Raw genomic sequence first — 19,679 nt, 5'->3', positions numbered from 1 at the left:
TCCTGCATATTTTTCTGAAAGGCATCCTTCCTATTCACATGGTTTTTCCTTTTATTTGTCTTGATATAAATCTGATCAGATGTATACATAGATGCTATAGGAGTCCCAAGAGGGGTCCCAGATGAATTTAAGGCCCGAGCTCAGGTTAAGGCTGGGTTTGAGTTCCTTATTCCCTTTATTACTATTAATAAGAATGTTGATCGGATTAGTTAAAATTATTATAATCAGCAACGCTTTGTGAACTATTCTAGGAACGCCTTGCAAAGTATTACTGATCAATTAGGCTCCACTTCTCAGATGGTTCTCAAAATCATATGGCCCTAGATATGATTCTAGCTGAGAATTCTGTTAAATTCTCTTCAGTATTTTATGCTGTTGTACTTTTCTTTCTGACAATATAGGTCCTCCTATGGACATTCAGAAATTAGCAGACCTCTTTGCTGAGTTCAAATGTAACTCTGATTTATCTAATTCTTGGGATCAGTACTTTAGTTGAATGCATAATCTCTTATTATTTGCACTCTTGTTTTTGACTGCTCATGTACTGTGTTATTCGTATTACAGCTCCTAAACGACCCCTCCTTGAGAGACATACCTAGGGTATCACTCCCTTCCAGCTCATGCTGTGTATTTGTGACGTCATTTACATAACGTAAGAGGGGATTTGAAGGGACACGTATCAGAACTTTAGTAAGTGTCCTTAGGCATATGTTGTTTAAAGATGCAAAGGTAGGCCCTGTTTATCTTTCCCTTCTTTGAAGACAGGTAATGTTTAAACAGAGATAATGTAAAGTGAATTCAATTGTTTTGTTAAGCCGTATTTACAGACAGCTTTAGTTAAGAAGCTCTGCTGGTCAAGGCTTTTTCTGACCCTCTGTGGACTTCAATCTCTAGCTAGGAAAAATGCTGATGTGTTTAAAGTTTCATGTGACCTTACGTCACATGCCATCACATGCTGGCAAACCTGATTCGTATAAATATGTGAAACTCATAATAAAAGACGGACATATTTGAAAGATGGTTTCTGGTCTTTAAGATGTGTCCCCAGGTACCTGACTTACATATGACAGAGACAGTGAAAGTATGGGGCAGGAATTGGGACCTGAATCCTTTTCACCACCTATAAATAGTCATTATCTAAGTGGTTTACAATAAAAGCAAAGTTTATGGGTAGATTAAGGCTCAGTAAGACAAAATAGGAGGCTTAGGTTAAAAAAGCAAATTCATTAAAAAGAGTTTAAATCATAAGAGACAAAAGTGGGGAAGGGATGGAGAAGGAAAGTGGTGGGACTCGACTGCCAGACGCTGGGTAAACATGGCGACAACCTCTGAATATGAAGCTCACAAGTTAATCCATTGGGAAAACCAGACCAAAATAATATGTTTTCAATGCGGAAGCACACAATTTGGTAGAAGAGGTTTCTGAATGAATGTGGTGGGGGAAACCACCAGAAAGCAAATCGGGCAAAATTCGCCTCAGCTAGGGTTACCATTTGTCCCAGGTTTCCCCAAACATTTCCTCTTTTTAGAAGATTGTCCGGGTAACTGGACAGTTGGGGTTTTTTTTAAATTAGGAGAACATGTGCTTGTCTGTCCAAGTTTTAGAAATAGGAACCACCTACAAGCCTGCCCACCCATTTTGGGCTCAGCATAAAGCATCCAACCGCCTCCCACCCCCAAAGTCTGGCTTGTTTCCTCTCCTCCCGGCACTTCTCTATAATAGGGTTGCCTTCAATGGAAGCAAAACCTGGATGTCTCGATCCATCCTCCTTTTTCTGGAGCCATATGGTAACCCTATCTCTAGTCTTTCCCTCCCCCCTCGTTGCCCCTGCGGTCTTCCAAGCCTTGGATTTGTTGCCAGCTGGCTCCTGAACTCTTCTCTCTGCCACATCCCACCTCTGTGGGAACAGGAAATTGCATCACAAGAAGTGGGACGTGGCAGAGAGAAGAGTTCAGGAGCCGGCCGTCAATGGGTGTCTCAATCACTGATACTGTTGGCAATGTGTCTGAGGAGTGGAAGACGCAGGGGGGGGGGACCAATGAAAAATACTGGACAACAGAGTAAAATGCTGCTTGGAAGGGGAGGGGAGGAAGGAAGGAAACAGAGAGCTGGTAGGGAGATCGGAGAAGAGGGGTGGGGGGCAGAGTGGAGTGGAAAGAACAGATGAGGGTGGAGTGGAGAGATCAGATGAGGGGAGAGACAGAGGCATGAAAGAGAAGGGGATGCTGGGAAGAAAAGATGGAGAGAGGGACAAATAGAGATGCTGGTTGGTGTAGATGAAAGAGCAAAGAGGGTGCTGCTGGGAGAAGGGATAGTGACGCATAGGGGTGATGGAAACAAAGAGTGCAGATGTTGAGGGGTGAGAAAAAAGAGATGCTAGATGAGGGGGAGGGATGGAGAGGAGAGAGATACCAGAGCATGGGGGGGTAGATGGATAGGAAGGAGAGGGAAAGAGATAGAGATGCCAGACCATGAGGTAGAAAGGAGAGATGGAAGGGAAGGAGACTGAGATACTAGATTTGGGGGAGGAATGGAGAGGATAGAGATGCCAAACCATTGGGGAGAAAGGGAGGGGAAGATGGAAGGGAAGGGAAGGAGACAGATGCCAGACCATTGGATGGGGTGGGATGGGGAAGGAAGGAAAGAAGAGAAGAGACATGGGAGGAAGGGGACAGAGAAAGGAGAGATAAAAATTAAGAGGGGTGAAGCTGGAATGAATCATGTAAAAAGGAGACAGAGGGCACAGGCTGGATGGAAGGGGAGAGGATAGATAGTTTATGGAAGAGGCATAGAGAAAGGGCAGATGCTATATGGCAGGGGGAAGAGGGCAGGCAGTGAATGGAAGGGCAGAGAAAGAGAGCAGATGCTAGATGGAAGAGAGAGAGAGGGCAGACACTGAATGGAAGGAAGAGAGTTAAGAGATTAGAAAAGCAGAAACCAGAAACGACAAAGGTAAAAAAATAAATAAATAAATAAATTTTCTTTTCTTTTTTTGTTTTAGGATAAAGTAGTATTGTAACTGTTTTGATAAATATTTATAAAGAAGAAGGTGTTAAAAATTATTGGCCCCAGGTATCAATTACATTAGGTATGCCACAGAAGTCACCTGATCTACAGGCTCAGTTTGTGGGATGGTGGGGTCAAGGATGGGGGTCTTTTATGTCACTGGATGTAGAATTCAGTTGTCGAAATTCTAAATGTAAAATAAAATAAATTCCTAATGTGCATATAAGTGTTCAGTGCCCAATCTCCTGCATTGGAGCCACAGCGAGATCAAATGGGGACCATCATTACCCTTAGACTGATCTCACTAGTTGCCTCTATCATATTAAGAGAAACACTTATCTTATTGGTTTGTAACGCTGGTAATCACTGTCAACCATATGGCTCCACCGCCATGTGATGATACCGTGAGAAATGTCATCGCTCTTATATCTCCTCAACTCAGTCCTGGGGCTTCTTCAGGAGGATTGTTTACCACAATCAATTACAAAAATGAAAATTAATCAAACATGCACTGCATAATGTATTCACTTCAATTAAATATGTATTAAATATTCATTATTGCATTTTTCTTTTCCATGTATTTTTCCTATTTTTATTAGTATATATTTTGGCTATACCTGGATGATACGGAGCAAACCCTGCTCCTACTGATGATACGCGATACTCTCACCCCACTGATTCCCATTATCTTTAAAGAATTAAACATAGTATATCCCTTCCTAAACTAGTGATACTATGTTGACTTAGCTTCTCGGTCATACTGATCTCATGCATCGTCATACACATAGCATGTATTCACAGATATGGAAAGTAGACTTTCTGAACAGCCCTTCAGAACGCTCTCTGGTTCCATAGGTGCCCTCCAAGACCAGTGCAGAGCTCTTCTACAGCCTTCCTATTGGCTGAATCCTACCACAGCATCGAAGAACTATAGAGAGCTAAACACCAAAACAAATAACTTGGTCATTCTTTTGGTTTCCAGACAGTTAATTTACAAACCTGTAGAATCCTGAAACAATCCAGTTAGCTGGCAACCCTAGCTTAGCACATCGGCCACTAAATTTACCTTTTTTTGTGTGTAGGAAGCTTTTCGTGGTAGTGTGGATTAATGGCTGGCTTGCAGGACCTCACAAAATAAGGCACACAGGTTACAGGTAAAGATAAAAGTGGCACTTTGCTTATGTTTGCAAGGCAAATAATCAGGCCTGTTTCCTCATGGTTTGATACTTCTACTGAAGAGACTTCAAGCACAGTCAGTTTCCATACCCAGTAGTAGTTTCAGACATGGCTTCATAGTTCAAATAGCCAAGGGATAATTCAGTTCCCTCTCACACAGTGCTTAGAACCATAGACTTCTTATAATGCAGGGTGCAAGCCTCTGAGCTGGCGCCATTCCTCTTCCTGCCTCCCTGGGGGGTTCTTGCTCAGGACCACCCCTTCCTGTTCCGCCAGTGTATAAGCAGTTTCCTCCCAGATACATACAATGTAGCAAAAGGAAGGACCAGTATACAAAATCCTATGTTCCAGTGTTAAAATCTTGAACTTGCGTCTACATTGCAAGGCAATCAATGAAAAAGTTCAGACCTGCAATCATCCAAGCAAAGGGATTCCAATATTTTGCACAGTCTGCAATCTCCTCAAGTTAATTACCACATTTCCATAATCTAATTGGGATAACAGCAAAGCATGCAACAATGCATGAAAAGCAGTCTCATTAAAAAAAATTCTTAACTACCTCAGTCTACATAACATAAACACCTTCTGCACAACCACTGAAACCCGTTCCTCTAAAGTAAGATGGGAGTACGATATGGTTTTTAAAAGCAATTCTATAACTGTGTGCATGAAGCTGGCACATCTTGCACGGATGAACACATAAGTGCTTTAGCATGCAAGTGCACGAGGAGCACACATGAGTGGAACATGCTAGGATATGGGTACAGAATACTCAAGAAAGACATGGCGGCACTAGAAAAGGTTCAAAGAAGAGCGACCAAGATGGAAAAGGGGATGGAACTCCTCTCGTATGAGGAAAGACTAAAAAGGTTAGGGCTCTTCAGCTTGGAAAAGAGACGGCTGAGGGGAGATAGGATTGAAATCTACAAAATCCCGTGTGGAGTAGAACGGGTACAAGTGGATCGATTTTTCACTCTGTCAAAAATTACAAAGACTAGGGGACACTCGATGAAGTTACAGGGAAATACTTTTAAAACCAATAGGAGGAAGTATTTTTTCACTCTGAAAATAGTTAAGCGCCGGAACACATTGCCAGAGGTTGTGGTAAGAGCGGATAGCGTAGCTGGTTTCAAGAAAGGTTTGGACAAGTTCTTGGAGGAAAAGTCCATAGTCTGTTATTGAGAAAGACATGGGGGAAGCCACTGCTTGGCCTGGATCGGTAGCATGGAATGTTGCTACTATTCTAGAATCTTTTTAGTCTTTGGGATTGTGGAATCCTGCTGTTCTATGGGATTCTGTATGGAATGTTGCTAGTATAGGCCACTGTGAGGTTGGGCTACTGAGCTAGATGGACCATTGGTCAGATCCAGTAAGGCTGTTCTTATATTCTTCTCCCTTTCTATCTTTTTGTACCTGGTCAGAGTGACAAGGAGCTGCCGTGAGAATCGAAGCCAGGTCTGCACTAAGCATTCGCCTATTCCATGGGGAAGGGGAAATGTGTCAAAGGCTGAAGGTTCACAAGGACACTTAACAGTCTTGTTGCGTGATTGGGCCGGCCCTGGATTGGCTGAGGACCAACATGGGGTTGGGTGAGTTGGGAGGAGTGAAAAAGAAGGGAATAAATCCCCAGGTAGGTGGGAATGAAGGCTGATGGTGCCAGATTTCAGCTCTGCTTCTTATTAAGCTGGAAGTTCAAAAGGAGGGTCAGAAACACAAAGGACCCACCCAGATATCTGAAAACAAATGCTAGGTGATGGCTCAATGATCAGATTGGTAAAAAAACGGAGAAAAGCTTTTATGCTTCTGGCTTTTTTCTCTTGCAGATTTTGGAAAACCACGCAAGAAAGTGGAAATGTAAGCAAAGGCCACCAAGCAGAATACTACATGTGCTCTAATGGACAAAAGATCCCATTTTGGTCAGTTTCAAGACTCGCTGAGTTGAATTTTGGGGGGCAGGAGTCACATCTGTTGCAAAACTGTGCAGAACAAACCAACTCAAGGTCTGAGCCTTAAATCTGGCCCTAGATATTGAAAACCTGGATGATATACTTATTTGGATGTAAATCTGAAATCTTTTCCATAAACTGAACGACAGTGAGGAAATGGTTCTTTGATTGTATAAGTATTGGCTCATCATTCAAATGAGGGGGTGCTGAAAAGTTCTCAGCCCAACCAAGACGGGAATGATGTGGTGCCATGAAACTTACAAATTATTCCACATGTTCACCCTTAAGTTCAACACATTTGGCACATTGTGTCTGAATTTTCTGTAATCCTTCCCAAAAATACTGCTCCACTGCTGCAATCACTTCCGAAACGCTCAAAAATTGTTCCCTTTCAAACTCTTTTTAAGGTTTGGAACCAGAAAATAGTCAACTGCAGAAAGATCTGTTGAGTAGGGTGGAAAGCAGAACTGTGTCAGCCTTTCCTCTCCTTCTTTCTTTCAATGGGCAAAGCAAGTTACAGTAGTATTCTGCATGAACTGTTTGGCCCCTTGGCAGATAGTCCTTCCTGAAGTGAAGGACATCTTCATATGGCAGACCTCAGCCAAAATGGATAGGTTCCTGCCCTCCCAAGGCTAAAGCATTGTTTGATGCTTGATATTCTTGATAGTATATCAAGTTCCTGTAATCAAGAAATAACTAACAACATACATATTTAGGACAGCTTTCATGTTGTAATAAGTTCTATAGATCGTTAATCTACTTATCAAAATTGAATTTGCCACTAACCAGATAACCTCTGGCTTCGCCCACAGAGCGCCCCAGCAAGGGGGTCAGAGGAAATATTTAGAGGCTGTTTCTCTGCCTTCACTTACCTGGATAAGTGCTTTTGAATATCAACCTCTAAAAGCAGTCATTTGTGCATCTGGGATCAAACTGTTCAGCTGGGCTGTTCAATCCTGATAGTCAGCCCCCCAAAAGGCCTTCAAAGTGCCCCTCCCCCTCTTTCTGCACAAATTTAGGAAGCCAGTGGGGGCACATTTTAATCCTGTCAGATTTACCGGATAAAAACAGTGGAAAAGTCCACCCCCTAAGTGAACATCTTATCCTTGGATTTCTATAATGAAAGACTTTGGAAGCCAGGATGTTTTTAATTATTTATTTAAAACAAAGATAAATAAGACAACAATGGGCCTAGGAAATGAGGGAGCAAGGCCAAGCCCAAGTAACGCAGAAGAGCTTTTGGCAAAGGACTCATCCAGGCTGGCCTAGTGCCCCAGAGTATAGTGTCACCATAGACCTCGGGTTACCAGATGTTCAGGACTTACAAAACCCGGCAGTTTGTCCTAGTTTTGAAAAGCCTGAGCTCGGGCCACGTCGGGGGGGGGGGGGGGGGGGGCAGGCTCGGAGGCCCTCCAGAGCTCAGGAAAATGACGAAGGTTTGGGTGGGAGGGCATGACAGGGCAGGGCTGCATGTCGTCTGTTTTTGCTTTAAAGATCTGGTAACCCTACGTAGTCCTGACTTGATCAGTGGAGAATAGAGTGCAGCTTTTTTCTTTAGCATATTTATTAATAATGTTGAGATGGGAATAACTAGTGAAAGAATTAAATTTGCACATGACACAAACTGCAAGAGGATTATGAAATATTGCCAGAGCTAACCAATGTTATTCATTTTAAACAATCATCTCGGGAACTTTCCCCATCTCCTGATTCCCTGGCTTTCTAGTTTAGCTCTAAGATAAGCATATTACTTGTAAAAAGATAATGATCTCTTGCATATTGTTCTCCTGCTAATATGAACTGGTTGAGTTTTAAGGAGCCGGATTGGTTTCTTTTAAAGAAATGATATGCTCACTCTTATTGTCCTTTAGATGTATTTCCCGTTTGTCCCATCTCCAAGTTTCTTATTCAAGTATATATTGTCTATATATTGTCTATCAACTTGTACCTAGATGGTTTACAATACTAAAAATTTTTAAAAGAAGGTAAAAAATAAAAGCATATAAATGTTCAATAGATAAGACAGAAACAAGAGGATCAAGAGTTAGGCAAGAGAAAAAAAATTAAATAGGGTGGTAAGAAGGTAAGGAGAAAACAAAGGAGGGGGATGATGCTTCTTAAAAGCAATTGGTATTCATTACTGTGAGCGGAGAGAGCATCCCTAAATAAGAAAGTTTTTAGTTTGGGTCTTAAATTTGTCTCCGAAAAGCCTTCATTATGAGAATATAAGAAAAAGCGTGTGGACTTACGGCAGTTGAAAGACCTGCAGGAATTTAAGCCTTTGTTTTGCATTATGAAATATAGGTAGTAAGTTAAGCAGTTGTAATATGAAGTATAGCATTTGGTAAGATGTCTGGGTCTTAACGAAAAGCAGCCTTTGTTAATTGTTGGTGTATTGTATGTACGCTTTTGTAATCCGCTTTGGATAAAGGCGGATTAGAAATAATTATAAACTAAACGGAACGACTTCTGTGACTAATTATAGACCCATTGTACTAATTCCCCTTTTTATCAGATTATTAGAGGGATTGGTCCACTCTCATTTGCAGGATTCACAATCTGGCTTTAGGTCATTTTAGCGTCACTTCTAGACCACATATTTGGCTTTAGTTACTCAACTAGTGTATTTGATTTGGGAGGCAGTGTTTGGATTCTTTTGGTCTATCTGGCAAAGTTTCCACATTGGTTTGAAGGCTTTTAAGGTCATGTAGATACCAGATGAAGGGGTCCTTTTATTAAGGTGCGTGCTAAATGCGAAGATGTCCAGAGGATATAATGGATGCCTTAGCATTTAGCGAGCGCTAAATCAGTTAGAGCACCTTCAAAAAAGGACCCCGAAAATGGAGCAATCCTCTTCCCCCTTTACATTTGAATGCTTACCTTTCCTCAGGAGTTGACCACTTTAGTTACGCCGACAATTCACAATACTATTTCCAGTAACTTCCATGTTTGCCTCCGAGATACTAAGAAAGAAAGAAAAGTGGAAAGTTGGAAGTCAGAAGTTGAATCTGAAGAAGGGCCCCTTTCATCAAGCTGCGCTAGAGGGTTTGAGCGTGAGCATTTACCTAACAGGCCCGCGCTAAAAACTTCTAGCCCAGCTTGATAAAAGAGAGGGGGGGGGGGTAAGTTTTTCATAGGGTTACCAGATTTCCAGTTCCAGCCAACTCATGCTCCGTTCCACCCCAGCCCCCCAAACCTCCTTGAGCTAAGAGCCATGTTTGAAGGGCCTCCGAGCATGCACAGCTATGACACGATGACATCACATGCTTGCGCGCATGCTTGTGATGTCACCACGTTGCATCTGTGCTTGCGCAGATGCCCTCTTGAGCTCAAAGTTTTTCAAAACCTGGACAGTCCTAAATCAGGATGTCTAATAACCCAAGTTTGCAGATGACACCAAGCTATGCCGGGCGATCAGATCGCAGAAGGATAGTGAGGAATACGAGTACAGAATGTCAGGTGCAACTCTGGGTAAGAGCGAACATGAAAAGGACCTGGATGTACTGATAGATAGGACCCTGAAACTGTCGGCACAATGTGCGGCGGCGGCAAAGAAAGCAAATAGGATGTTGGGCATGATAAAGAATGGAATCACGAGTAGATCGGAGAGGGTCATAATGCCGCTTTATAGAGCAATGGTCAGACCCCACTTGGAATACTGCGTCCAACATTGGTCTCCCAAACTAAAGAAGGATATAAAACTGCTCTAGAGGGTGCAGAGACGAGCAACAAAACTAGTAAATGATATGGAGAAATTGGAATATGAGGATCGACTTAAGAAACTGGGATTGTTCTCCCTTGAGAAAAGGAGACTGTGAGGGGATATGATCGAGACCTTCAAAATACTGAAAGGAATCGACAAAATAGAGCAGAAAAAATTATTTACATTGTCCAATTTGACATGGACAAGAGGACATAGAATGAAATAAAGGACAAATATCAGGAAGTTCTGATTCACGCAGAGAGTGGTTGACACCTGGAATGCTCTCCCAGAGGAGGTTATTGCGGAATCGACCGTCCTAGGATTCAAAAGCAAACTAGATGCACATCTCCTTACGAGAGGCATAGAAGGATATGGGTGACTAAAAATTACGCCAGGTGTATGCCTGGCAGGGCCTCCGCGTGTGCGGATCACCAGACTTGATGGACCGAAGGTCTGATCCGGAGATGGCGCTTCTTATGTTCATATGGCAGGAATTTCATAATCCATTTTGGTTTCAAAGCCTGATGATTTTGAAATTTTGGAAACCTGTTCTGTGTATCGTTTTTTAAGGAAAATTTATTAGTTCATCTTTCAGATTGTCTGATGTATGACCATTTTTCATTTCCCCGTAGATGCAAAATGGGAAAAACCCATTTGGCTCAGAAAGAGAGAATGATCTCATCTCGTGGAAACGGAGCTATTTGTGGACGTAGTGATGGAAGAGACCAGGTTAATGAACAGTCCGCTGGGTGCTGGAATGCCTCTGGCTGTAGTGCTGATCCCAGCCATGCACCCTGCTGCAGGGCTCTTACGTCATAGGAGACAAGAGCATGTGTTTGTGAGCAGATGTCTCTCGGCGGTTGTAACAGCATGTTCTAAGAGAAAGATGGATTACCTAAAATCTGTTTCCTCAGAGAACTGTGCCCAGAATGTAACATTAAGCAATGATAGGACAGAGTTTCTTGTCTCCGCTATGGATGATGAAGGGAAGGTGCATAGGGATATATATGTGTGTGTATGTGTGTTGGCCATAGGGGTAGAAAATAGGAGCTATTAATCATCATTAGGATGACTTTTATTTTTATTACCATTATGATCTAAATTTGTATAGCACATTCTTTGAACCTGCATATAATAAGTGTAAACCGCAATATATCAAATCCATGACCCCTTACTGAAACATACAGAGGATCATGCGATAACAGGGGTGCTTCTGTGGGGCCTATGCTATATGGGAAAGGAGACACCTACTTTCCTCTCCTCCTCTCTGCCCACCCACCTCTTCAAATCTTTGCCAGCAGTGAGAAGCATCTCCTACCTGTTGCTCGCGTCAGCCTCAGCTCTCCTGACATCACTTTCTAGTCGTGGGACCGGAAAGTAGCGTTTGAGGGACGGCTGAGGCTGGCGTGAGCAGCATGTCGGAAATGCTGCTTGCTGCCGGTGAAGAGGCATGCGTGGGTGGGGGAAGAGTGTGGGAGATGCACAACGTGGCAATAACAGATACCACCTCCCTGGGCACCTCCTTCTCTTGCTAAACCCCATTTAATTCTGGAAATATGCATGTAACCTATAGTTTTCTATAAGCTATGCACCCATCCATACTCTGCCTTTGTGTATAGCCATCTGCACTATGTTAAGATATAGGAATATTTACAGAATACACTTTGGGCGAATTTTCAGCATTTACACACTATGTGCATACTAAGATGCATATAAGCCATTATTCTAATTATTTTCTCACATAATTGGTGTGTAAATGTTAGCTTTCACTTTACAGAATTATCCTCCCCCTTTTCTTAGGAGCTTACAAGCTAGTCTAGAGCAGGGGTAAGTAATTCCAGTCCTCGAGAGCCACAGGCAGCTCAGGTTTTCAGGATATCCACAATGAATTTGCATCTCAAGGAGGCAGTGCATGCAAATCCATCTCATACATATTCATTGTGGATATCCTGAAAACCTGAGCTGCCTGTGGCTCCCGAGGACCAGAATTACCTACCCCTGGCTAACAAAACACAGCAAGGAGAGGCTTATGTTGAAGTGGAGAAGACATCAATAAGGAAAAATCGAGGAAAGGAAGATTTAATTCCAGAAAGGAATCATGGGGGGTGATTCTGTATCAGACCCTTTGTTTGAACAATAGCAGTAGGCTTCCAGGCCCAGGACAGCGACCGAGTCTCCAAACGTAGTAAGCCAGCTATAATGTTAACCAGACAGACAAATTAAAGAAAACTAGCTCTGACCAGCAGACTCCAGCCAGCGTCACTGTTGATTGTCTGTGAACTTGTGGGCGGTTTCTATTTTTGATGATTAATTCAAATTGTAATCTGTCTGACAACTGTTGGAGACTGTGTCATTTGAACATATCTGGTGGACCCTAAGAACATAAGAATTGCCGTTACTGAGTCAGACCAGTGGTCCATCGTGTCCAGCAGAAGCCCTTAGGTCAAAGACCAATGCCCTAATTGAGTCTAGCCTTACCTGCATGTCTTTGTTTTGGGATATGATTTTCTCTTTGATGTCCAATATTTGTGGGGTGATCATTGTAAAAAGATATGGGAAGATATGAAACCAGTTGGCGTGCCTAATAAGTTCCATAATCTGATAGCAACCAGTATGGCAGCAGGATGGTGACAAGTAGCAACTCCAACATGCACACAGATATTGCTGTATGTCCAAGCTGACTGCCCTTTAGAAGCCTTATACCACCTGAGAGCCCGTATGTGAATTGGCATAGGATTTCTTTGTTGTATTAGCTGAGCCCGCATGGGATTGATGACTAGGGTTTACAACTGGGATAGGGGATGGCCTTGAGACAGCCGGCAGAGCTTCAAAAAAGAAAGATAAGTGATGAAAAAGCTTTTAAATAAGTGAAAATAAGCTAAATAAGTTAAGCAATCAATTGAATTATAAAAATATACGATTTAGCAGTTCTTCTATACAAAAATGTGAAGGAAAATAGTACATAATTGGTATATGATTGCACATTATGGAGAACATGCAAGCCAGTAAGTGGTGGACTGCAGCTAATGCACAACAGCCCTGATTAATTCCCCGGTCCCACAGAGCTAATGACTCAATCTTTTTTATTTTAAAACCCTGGGAAAAGAAATTAAGAGGGCAGGACAGTCACTGCCCGGAATGTGTGCTGCCAGTGCACAGCTGGTTCGTCCCCGTAAGAGGGAAACTCCTGGAAGCAGCAACAAAGGAAGGCAGTCCCAGAAAGATCCCAACCTCCTCACCCTTTTCCCAGGAAGCCTATGCAACTTGGGGATTCTCATAGCCTGTGGGTCCTAATGGAATTTTGCAGCCACACCCCACCAAATCTAACAAGTTTCTTGTTGCTTGTTATACCGCCTACAAATACCTATTTACTTACACAAACTCTTAAAAATATATAAGGGGAAACGTCACAGGAGACAGAAGACAAATTGCAAGGGTTAAGGAGGACGAGGAAGGAAAATCCATAAAAGTACAAATACAGATGAGGTGAGCTGGTGTCATGATCTAAGCATCCCTGAAAAGAAAGGTTTTTAAAGTCAGATTTGAATTTAGCAGCATTACATAAGAATATAAGATTTGCCGCTGCTGGGTCCATCGTGCCCTGCAGTCCTTAGGTTAAAGACCAGTGCCCTATTAGAGTCTAGCCTTACTTGCATACGTTCTGTTCCAGTAGGAACTTATCCAACCTTGTCTTGAATCCCTATAACAGCCTCCGGAAGAGCCTTCCAGATTTCTACCACTCTCTGGGTGAAGAAGAACTTCCTTACGTTTGTATGGAATCTTTTCCCTTCTAACTTTAGCGAGTGTTCACCTTGGAGAGGGTGAACAGTCTCTCTTTCTCTACTAAGTCAATTCCCTTCAATATCTTGAATGTTTCGATCATGTCCCCTCTGTCTTCTCTTCTCAAGGGAGAAGAGGCCCAGTTTCTCTAGCCTCCCCCAGTCCCTTAACCATTTTTGTTGCTCTTCTCTGGATTGGACCCTTTCGAGCAGTCCTATATCCTTTTTCATGTACAGCGACCAGTGTTGGATGCAGTATAACGTCATGATAACCTTTTCAGATCTGTTTGTGATTCCCTTCTTAATCATTCCTAGCATTCTGTTTGCCCTTTTTGCCGCTGCAGTGCATTGCGCGGATGGTTTCATTGACTTGTCTACAAATACTCCCAAGTCTCTTTCCTGGGTACTCTCTCCGAGTATAGCTCTGGACATCCTGTATTCGTGCATATGATTTTTGTTACCAACATGCATCATCTTGCACTTATCCACGTTGAACCTCATTTGCTATTTCGCGGTCCTTTCCTTGAGCATATAATGGAGGCAATGTATGCAAATCAACTTTATGCATATTCATTGTGGATATCTTGAAAACCTAACTGGCAAGGGGGTACTCCAGGGGTCACAACCTGGTTCCAATAGAACTGGATAGGAGAACAGAGCAGGCAAGGACCAATAGGCCCAAAACAAATCTTGGAAATTTGGAGATTCGTTTGAATTCCATCCTCTGATCTCAGCTGTAACGGACTCTCACCTAAGAACATAAGAACATAAGCATCGCCTCTGCTGAGTCAGACCATAGATCCATCAAGCATTTTGTACCCTCTAATTGTACCCTCTAATTATACCCTCCAATCCCCTTTTCCTTCAGGAACTCGTCCAATCCCATTTTGAAACCCAAAATTGTACTCTGCTCTGCCACCTCTTCTGGAAGTGCATTCCAGGTGTCCACTAGAGAGTTGCGCGGGGACAGAAATCTCACCCATCCCCGCAAGTAATTACCTCCATCCCCGCCCGTCCCCATAAAAAGCAGCAATTCCTTCTGACAGGATCATCAATTCCACAATTTCTTTTGTGTTTGCGCTGCTGTTTTCCTTGTGGAATCTCTTTTTTTGTTTTCTGTTCAGGTAATTAACTTTACTAAGGCTGACGTGTCCATTATATTATATGGATGAACCCTGCCTTCCTACCCCGTGGGAGTCCCGTTGGCTAGAGGGTTTCCCGCAGGACTACCACGGGTTTTCCGCAGGAGTCCCACGGGAATACCGCAGGACTACAACGGGAATACTGCAGGACTACCACGGGAATACCGCAGGAATACCACGGGAATACCGCAGGACTACCTCCTCATGATCTTGTAAGTCTCCGCTTTTCCAGGGAAGGATCCTCTCCGTCCCCGTGGGAGTCCCGTGGGTTAGGGGGGATTCTCGCAGGAATACCACGGGAATACCGCAGGAGTCCCGTGCAGACCTCTAGTGTCCACCGCCCTCTGAGCGAAGAACTTCCTAGCATTTGTTCTGCGTTATCCCCGTTCCTGTGCAGACCTCTAGTGTCTGAATCTGTCTCCCTTCAATTTTTTTATTGCCTCCACCAGTCTGAAGAATCTATCCCTCTACCTCCTCATGATCTTATAAGTCTCCGCTTTTCCAGGGAAGGATCCTCTCTGTCCCCGTGGTAGTCCCGGGGGATTCCCGCAGGACCACCACAGCACAGGAATACCGCAGGACTACCGCAGGAGTCCCGCGGGACTACCACGGGAATACCGCAGGAATACCACGGGAATACCGCAGGAATACCACGGGAATACCGCAGGAGGTCCGCGGGAATACCACGGGAATACCGCAGAACTACCGCAAGAATACCACGGGAATACCGCAGAACTACCGCAAAAATACCACGGGAATACCGCAGGACTACCGCAAAAATACCACGGGAATACCGCAAAAATACCACGGGAATACCGCAGGACTATCGCGGGACTACCACGGGAACACCGCAGGAATACCGCAGGGGTCCCGCGGGACTACCACGGGAACACCGCAGGAACACCGCAAGAATACCGCAGGAATACCGCAGGGGTCCCGCGGGACTACCACGGGAATACCGCAGGACTACCGCAGGAGTCCCGTGGGACTACCACGGGAATACCCCGTTCCCGTGCAGACCTCTAGTGTCCACCGCCCTCTGAGCGAAGAACTTCCTAGCATCTGTTCTGAATCTGTCCCCCTTCAACTCCCTTGAGGGCAAAAGACAATTAGGTCAAGCCTGCTCCACTTCACATGTGAGAGAAGAAGGTCCGAGGCTCTGCTCTAGAATCTCCCACCCCTCAGGGCCAGAATGTAGGGTGAAAGCTTCAGCATGAAATATAGGGACAGTTCTGTATTTGTGTTACAGGAAAAGCTTGAAAGAGATGGGAAGGATGTGGGTTTGGAAGAGGCGTGAAGAGGAGCTCAGATGTGGATATTTTGCTTGTAGCCTTTGTTCTCGCCTTCATCACTGCTGCAGAGCTGCTCTACTGTTTGCTGTCATCAGCTACATCGTCAGTGGTTAGAGCAGTGAAAAGCCTGGTTCAAATCCCCCCAAGTCAAATGTGAGGAAATTCTACAAAAGTTATGCCCCAAGATGCAGTGTAGTATTTAAGAGCCATGATTCCATTAGGGAGGGGGTTGCCCCAGGCGCCATCTTGATAAGGGTGCTGGAACCCCCCCAGTGCATGCACGCCCCTTCCCCATACCTCTTTAAGGTTACTGGATGTCCGGATGGCTTTTCAAAACCCAGTCCTTTCTCCGGGTTTTGAAAAACTTATTGTCAAAATCCTTCACATACTTCTCCCCCATCTCCACTTCTGAAGGGCTCTGTTGATCATTAAATGGTCTGAGCTGCTTTGAGAGATTCTGACTTCGTGGTGACACAGAAATACACTGGATGAAACCCAGATGCAGAATGTTGAACGATGGATGATATTTCAGCTAAGCTGGAGTACTGGACTGGGGAGAGTGGGGGCTGGCATCCCTGGCTCCTACTCTCTGGAATTGGGGAGGGGAGAGAGTTATTAGGCTTCTAGGTGGCAGATGAAAATTCAGCTTTATAAAGGAACTTTGGATTGGATCTCATTTATTGGTGTTTATCAGGTCTTTTATGTTAACAGATCATATTTTAGGGGGTCCTGATTGTATGTATTGTGTCATATTACTGTAACCCCCCTGTTTCTCCCGGATACAGGATTTAGGTGAGACCAAAGCAGGAGCCAGCTTCCATGGCTGGACTCCTCAGCCAAGCACGCACCAGACTCCAACTTGCTCAGTTTCTGTTATACTTCAGCACCTGTCTTTATCATATCTATTGAACGTTTAGAGCTTGAGGATACTAAGCAAAAGGTCTTTTGTTGGTGTCAGTGGCATATCTGATCTGGTTTCCACTAGAGAGCTGCACAGGAACGGGGACGACGGGAATCCCGCGGGACCCGCGGGTTCCCCCTTCGGGTCACGGGGATCCCGTGGGGACGCCCCTAGGGTCGCGGGGATCCCGTGGGGACGCCCCCTAGAGTCGTGGGGATCCCATGGGGACGCCTCCGAGGGTCGCGGGGCTCCTGCGGGGCTGCATGTACTCAGTCGTGCGGCTCTTCTTCTCCCTATCTTCTCTGCTTGCAGCACAGAGCCGAACGGAAGTCTTCCCGACGTCAGCGCTGACGTCGGAGGGAGGGAGGGCTTAAACAAAGCTTAAACAAAGCCCTCCCTCCCTCCGACGTCAGCGCTGACGTCGGGAAGACTTCCGTTCGGCTCTGTGCTGCAGGCAGGGCAGGTAAGGAGAAGGAGAGTAGCCTCGCGGTTCGAGTGGCTACCAAGGGAGGGGGCGGTCCGCCTCGCCCCGCCCCGCCCCGGGTGCAGCACAGCCGGCCAGGTCCCCTTACTTTTGTGGCACTTCCCCGACCGACCGATAACAGCCCGGGTCCGACAATCCTCCCTGCCCTGTAGCCGCGAATCTAAATTACCTTCTTACAGCAGCTGTAAGAAGGTAATTTAGATTCGCGGTTAAGGGCAGGGAGGTTTGTCGGACCGGGGCTGTTGTCGGTCGGTCGGGGAAGTGCCACAAAAGTAAGGGGACCTGGCCGGCTGTGCTGCACCCGGAGCGGTAGAGAAGGAGGGGGGAGAAGGACGCTGAAAGGCCATGGTGAAGACAGGAGGGGGGGAAGGACTCTGAAAGCACTTGAAAACAGAGGAGGGAGAAGGACGCTGAAAGCACATGGGGGAATACAAAGGGGTGGAGAAGGACGCTGAAAGGCGGGCGGGGGGGGGGAAGGACTCTGAAAGCACTTGTGGAAGACAGAGGGGGGGAGAAGGATGCTGAAAGCACATGGAATACAAAGGGGTGGAGAAGGACGCTGAAAGGCCATGGGAAGGGCGGGGGGGGGAAGGACTCTGAAAGCACTTGTGGAAGACAGAGGGGGGAGAAAGATGCTGAAAGCACATGGGGAAGACAAAGGGGTGGAGAAGGACGCTGAAAGGCCATGGGGAAGACAGAGAGGGAGAAGGACGCTGAAAGGACATGGGGAAGAAGGGGGGAGGACACTGAAAGGAAATGAGGAAGAGAGAGTAGGGAGAAGACGCTGGCAGGGAAGAAGACAGATGCCAGACTATGGGGGGAGCGGAGAGAAGAAGATGGGTGCCAGACCAATTTGGAAGGGGGAAGAAAGGGAGAGGCACAGTAACAGAGCAAATGGAAGATGCAGAAGGAAGAGAGACAGTGGATGGAAGGAATTGAATGAGAACATGAGGAAAGCAGAAACCAGGCAACAAAGGTAGGAAAAGAATTCTATTTCTTTTTTTTTTTTTTTTGCTTCAGGATAAAGTAGTATATTAGTTGTGTTGATAAAAATTTATAAACATTAGAGGCTCTGGTAGAAACCCGTTTACAAAGTATGTATTCTTCCCAATTACATTACATTACATTACATTACATTAGTGATTTCTATTCCGCTTGTGCCTTGCGGTTCTAAGCGGATTACAAGTTAGAAGACTGGACATTTCCAGTAGCTTTGCAGTACATGTAATCAAGAATGCGTCAAGTTACAATTATTATTCTGGACTTTTCCAGAAAATTAATATTTTCAAATTAATAAAGTCTTTTTGCTTATTTGTAAATGGGTTTCTACCAGAGCCTTTAATTCAGTAGCATAATTAAATGAAATAACTATTTCTGAAGTTTATAGGGACGGGCGGGGACGGGTGGGGACGGAGGGGATTCCTCGCGGGGATGGGTGGGGATGGAGGGATTCCTCACGGGGATGGGTGGGGACGGGTGGAATTCCTCGCGGGGACGGGTGGGACTTTGGCGGGGACGGGTGGGATTTCTGTCCCCGCGCAACTCTCTAGTTTCCACACAGGGCAGAACACCCCTCTTCTCCAGCCGCATTGCTCACCCTGCAGGCAGAATAGGGGTGAATAGAGTCTGATAGAGCTACTCCAACCAGTGGTCTACCAAGGTCAGGACTGTGGATACGGTCTGCTCCAGCTCCAAGCAGTACAGGGGGGGGGGGGGCGGTTGCACTGAGCAGTTGCTGAACCACAATCTACAGGCTTTGCCAGTCCCATGCCCCTGAATAAAAAGTCGACATCAGATGGAACAGGTAAATGGAACAGCTGACAGCTGTACCCCTATGTAGGACCATGTTGTTTATAACCAATTAAAAACTAATTTAAAATGTAGATGCCTGCAGGTGCCTACAGAACAGGCCGCCGATGTCCCATCCACAGAGGTCAAAGTAGGCATGGCTTGCACTGGAAGTTACCACAGGCACCGGCAGAAGCCCCTGTGGACGGGATTCTCATGTAAAGTAGGTGCTGGAAATGTAGGCCAGTAAAACCCTTGCCTATATTACCAGCATCTACTTTACACATGGCCACGATTCTGCAACCGCCAGTATAGGACTGACAAGCAACTGGCGCCAGTTACAGAAGCCAGACCAAAAAGTGAATCTGAATTCAAGAAAGCTTGGGACAAGTTTGTTGGATCTCAAAGGGAGAGCAGGGGATAGTGGATGACATGGTTGGGCATAGGGAGTGTGACGCAGG

General features: G+C 45.1%; 1 long non-coding RNA gene across 1 annotated transcript in view; it reads right to left on the bottom strand.

Moving 5' to 3' along the window:
• LOC117350230 overlaps window positions 1-19,679 on the bottom strand; it is a 74,642-nt gene that overhangs the window by 30,473 nt on the left and 24,490 nt on the right. Inside the window, exon 3 of the long non-coding RNA XR_004537259.1 lies at window positions 9,010-9,092. This is a non-coding gene — a long non-coding RNA (uncharacterized LOC117350230). The remainder of the gene's footprint in view (window positions 1-9,009; window positions 9,093-19,679) is intronic.

Source organism: Geotrypetes seraphini, chromosome 16 (assembly GCF_902459505.1).
Source record: "Geotrypetes seraphini chromosome 16, aGeoSer1.1, whole genome shotgun sequence".
Taxonomy (NCBI): Eukaryota; Metazoa; Chordata; class Amphibia; order Gymnophiona; family Dermophiidae; genus Geotrypetes; species Geotrypetes seraphini.
The sequence above is the reverse complement of the archived record's forward strand: the minus strand, read 5'-3'. Positions and strand labels throughout refer to the sequence as shown.